Raw genomic sequence first — 5,059 nt, 5'->3', positions numbered from 1 at the left:
GGCCTTTTACCCTGACTTAACACCCTGTTTACTTCTGAGGAGGCCTTTTACCCTGACTTAACACCCTGTTTACCTCTGAGGAGGCCTTTTACCCTGACTTAACACCCTGTTTACCTCTGAGGAGGCCTTTTACCCTGACTTAACACCCTGTTTACCTCTGAGGAGGCCTTTTACCCTGACTTAACACCCTGTTTACTTCTGAGGAGGCCTTTTACCCTGACTTAACACCCTGTTTACCTCTGAGGAGGCCTTTTACCCTGACTTAACACCCTGTTTACCTCTGAGGAGGCCTTTTACCCTGACTTAACACCCTGTTTACCTCTGAGGAGGCCTTTTACCCTGACTTAACACCCTGTTTACCTCTGAGGAGGCCTTTTACCCTGACTTAACACCCTGTTTACCTCTGAGGAGGCCTTTTACCCTGACTTAACACCCTGTTTACCTCTGAGGAGGCCTTTTACCCTGACTTAACACCCTGTTTACTTCTGAGGAGGCCTTTTACCCTGACTTAACACCCTGTTTACCTCTGAGGAGGCCTTTTACCCTGACTTAACACCCTGTTTACCTCTGAGGAGGCCTTTTACCCTGACTTAACACCCTGTTTACTTCTGAGGAGGCCTTTTACCCTGACTTAACACCCTGTTTACTTCTGAGGAGGCCTTTTACCCTGACTTAACACCCTGTTTACCTCTGAGGAGGCCTTTTACCCTGACTTAACACCCTGTTTACCTCTGAGGAGGCCTTTTACCCTGACTTAACACCCTGTTTACTTCTGAGGAGGCCTTTTACCCTGACTTAACACCCTGTTTACCTCTGAGGAGGCCTTTTACCCTGACTTAACACCCTGTTTACTTCTGAGGAGGCCTTTTACCCTGACTTAACACCCTGTTTACCTCTGAGGAGGCCTTTTACCCTGACTTAACACCCTGTTTTCTTCTGAGGAGGCCTTTTACCCTGACTTAACACCCTGTTTACTTCTGAGGAGGCCTTTTACCCTGACTTAACACCCTGTTTACCTCTGAGGAGGCCTTTTACCCTGACTTAACACCCTGTTTACTTCTGAGGAGGCCTTTTACCCTGACTTAACACCCTGTTTACCTCTGAGGAGGCCTTTTACCCTGACTTAACACCCTGTTTACTTCTGAGGAGGCCTTTTACCCTGACTTAACACCCTGTTTACCTCTGAGGAGGCCTTTTACCCTGACTTAACACCCTGTTTACCTCTGAGGAGGCCTTTTACCCTGACTTAACACCCTGTTTACCTCTGAGGAGGCCTTTTACCCTGACTTAACACCCTGTTTACCTCTGAGGAGGCCTTTTACCCTGACTTAACACCCTGTTTACTTCTGAGGAGGCCTTTTACCCTGACTTAACACCCTGTTTACTTCTGAGGAGGCCTTTTACCCTGACTTAACACCCTGTTTACCTCTGAGGAGGCCTTTTACCCTGACTTAACACCCTGTTTACCTCTGAGGAGGCCTTTTACCCTGACTTAACACCCTGTTTACCTCTGAGGAGGCCTTTTACCCTGACTTAACACCCTGTTTACTTCTGAGGAGGCCTTTTACCCTGACTTAACACCCTGTTTACTTCTGAGGAGGCCTTTTACCCTGACTTAACACCCTGTTTACCTCTGAGGAGGCCTTTTACCCTGACTTAACACCCTGTTTACTTCTGAGGAGGCCTTTTACCCTGACTTAACACCCTGTTTACTTCTGAGGAGGCCTTTTACCCTGACTTAACACCCTGTTTACCTCTGAGGAGGCCTTTTACCCTGACTTAACACCCTGTTTACCTCTGAGGAGGCCTTTTACCCTGACTTAACACCCTGTTTACTTCTGAGGAGGCCTTTTACCCTGACTTAACACCCTGTTTACCTCTGAGGAGGCCTTTTACCCTGACTTAACACCCTGTTTACCTCTGAGGAGGCCTTTTACCCTGACTTAACACCCTGTTTACCTCTGAGGAGGCCTTTTACCCTGACTTAACACCCTGTTTACCTCTGAGGAGGCCTTTTACCCTGACTTAACACCCTGTTTACCTCTGAGGAGGCCTTTTACCCTGACTTAACACCCTGTTTACCTCTGAGGAGGCCTTTTACCCTGACTTAACACCCTGTTTACCTCTGAGGAGGCCTTTTACCCTGACTTAACACCCTGTTTACCTCTGAGGAGGCCTTTTACCCTGACTTAACACCCTGTTTACTTCTGAGGAGGCCTTTTACCCTGACTTAACACCCTGTTTACTTCTGAGGAGGCCTTTTACCCTGACTTAACACCCTGTTTACCTCTGAGGAGGCCTTTTACCCTGACTTAACACCCTGTTTACTTCTGAGGAGGCCTTTTACCCTGACTTAACACCCTGTTTACCTCTGAGGAGGCCTTTTACCCTGACTTAACACCCTGTTTACCTCTGAGGAGGCCTTTTACCCTGACTTAACACCCTGTTTACCTCTGAGGAGGCCTTTTACCCTGACTTAACACCCTGTTTACCTCTGAGGAGGCCTTTTACCCTGACTTAACACCCTGTTTACCTCTGAGGAGGCCTTTTACCCTGACTTAACACCCTGTTTACCTCTGAGGAGGCCTTTTACCCTGACTTAACACCCTGTTTACTTCTGAGGAGGCCTTTTACCCTGACTTAACACCCTGTTTACCTCTGAGGAGGCCTTTTACCCTGACTTAACACCCTGTTTACCTCTGAGGAGGCCTTTTACCCTGACTTAACACCCTGTTTACCTCTGAGGAGGCCTTTTACCCTGACTTAACACCCTGTTTACTTCTGAGGAGGCCTTTTACCCTGACTTAACACCCTGTTTACCTCTGAGGAGGCCTTTTACCCTGACTTAACACCCTGTTTACCTCTGAGGAGGCCTTTTACCCTGACTTAACACCCTGTTTACTTCTGAGGAGGCCTTTTACCCTGACTTAACACCCTGTTTACTTCTGAGGAGGCCTTTTACCCTGACTTAACACCCTGTTTACCTCTGAGGAGGCCTTTTACCCTGACTTAACACCCTGTTTACCTCTGAGGAGGCCTTTTACCCTGACTTAACACCCTGTTTACTTCTGAGGAGGCCTTTTACCCTGACTTAACACCCTGTTTACCTCTGAGGAGGCCTTTTACCCTGACTTAACACCCTGTTTACTTCTGAGGAGGCCTTTTACCCTGACTTAACACCCTGTTTACCTCTGAGGAGGCCTTTTACCCTGACTTAACACCCTGTTTTCTTCTGAGGAGGCCTTTTACCCTGACTTAACACCCTGTTTACTTCTGAGGAGGCCTTTTACCCTGACTTAACACCCTGTTTACCTCTGAGGAGGCCTTTTACCCTGACTTAACACCCTGTTTACTTCTGAGGAGGCCTTTTACCCTGACTTAACACCCTGTTTACCTCTGAGGAGGCCTTTTACCCTGACTTAACACCCTGTTTACTTCTGAGGAGGCCTTTTACCCTGACTTAACACCCTGTTTACCTCTGAGGAGGCCTTTTACCCTGACTTAACACCCTGTTTACCTCTGAGGAGGCCTTTTACCCTGACTTAACACCCTGTTTACCTCTGAGGAGGCCTTTTACCCTGACTTAACACCCTGTTTACCTCTGAGGAGGCCTTTTACCCTGACTTAACACCCTGTTTACTTCTGAGGAGGCCTTTTACCCTGACTTAACACCCTGTTTACTTCTGAGGAGGCCTTTTACCCTGACTTAACACCCTGTTTACCTCTGAGGAGGCCTTTTACCCTGACTTAACACCCTGTTTACCTCTGAGGAGGCCTTTTACCCTGACTTAACACCCTGTTTACCTCTGAGGAGGCCTTTTACCCTGACTTAACACCCTGTTTACTTCTGAGGAGGCCTTTTACCCTGACTTAACACCCTGTTTACTTCTGAGGAGGCCTTTTACCCTGACTTAACACCCTGTTTACCTCTGAGGAGGCCTTTTACCCTGACTTAACACCCTGTTTACCTCTGAGGAGGCCTTTTACCCTGACTTAACACCCTGTTTACCTCTGAGGAGGCCTTTTACCCTGACTTAACACCCTGTTTACCTCTGAGGAGGCCTTTTACCCTGACTTAACACCCTGTTTACTTCTGAGGAGGCCTTTTACCCTGACTTAACACCCTGTTTACCTCTGAGGAGGCCTTTTACCCTGACTTAACACCCTGTTTACCTCTGAGGAGGCCTTTTACCCTGACTTAACACCCTGTTTACTTCTGAGGAGGCCTTTTACCCTGACTTAACACCCTGTTTACTTCTGAGGAGGCCTTTTACCCTGACTTAACACCCTGTTTACCTCTGAGGAGGCCTTTTACCTGACTTAACACCCTGTTTACCTCTGAGGAGGCCTTTTACCCTGACTTAACACCCTGTTTACCTCTGAGGAGGCCTTTTACCCTGACTTAACACCCTGTTTACCTCTGAGGAGCCTTTTACCCTGACTTAACACCCTGTTTACCTCTGAGGAGGCCTTTTACCCTGACTTAACACCCTGTTTACCTCTGAGGAGGCCTTTTACCCTGACTTAACACCCTGTTTACCTCTGAGGAGGCCTTTTACCCTGACTTAACACCCTGTTTACCTCTGAGGAGGCCTTTTACCCTGACTTAACACCCTGTTTTTTCTGAGGAGGCCTTTTCTGGAAGCATAGCGTCACCTTCTCAAACTAATGGCCTAAATTAAGACTTACATTTTTATTTGTATTAAAGTTTTAAAGGAAACTGCTCCAAAACGAAACTATATTTAATTTCACCGAAATTAAACGTTTAATACAATTTATGACTATTAAAATAAAAAAGTCAGCTATGTAAAATAAGAGGATTAAATATAATTAGGTTAAATAGAATTAACCTAATTCAGACCAATTTACTTACATTGTCTTTTGGGGGGGGGGGCGCTAAGTTACAAAGCCATGTGACTTTAAGGCCTAAAGTATTGCCTATTTGGCTAATATTGCCTATTCGTTATCAAACATTTTCATGTCAAGGACCCCCAAAAATATATGTAATTGGCTGCCGACCCCCACCTGAAAACATGTTGTTCCAGGGACCCCCCTCCCC

At 46.8% G+C, this 5,059-nt stretch overlaps 1 long non-coding RNA gene across 1 annotated transcript; it reads right to left on the bottom strand.

The window, feature by feature from the left end:
* Positions 1–1,326: 1,326 nt before the first annotated feature.
* LOC310879042 lies at positions 1,327–2,273 on the bottom strand. The gene is made up of 3 exons (XR_014570927.1): positions 2,206–2,273; positions 1,550–1,754; positions 1,327–1,426 (listed from the first exon to the last, which is right to left on the bottom strand). It is a non-coding gene; the product is annotated as an uncharacterized lncRNA (long non-coding RNA).
* Positions 2,274–5,059: the final 2,786 nt, after the last annotated feature.

This window comes from Protomyctophum parallelum (assembly GCF_964188405.1).
Source record: "Protomyctophum parallelum genome assembly, chromosome: 21".
Classification (NCBI taxonomy): Eukaryota; Metazoa; Chordata; class Actinopteri; order Myctophiformes; family Myctophidae; genus Protomyctophum; species Protomyctophum parallelum.
This window is presented reverse-complemented; position numbering and strand designations above follow the sequence as displayed.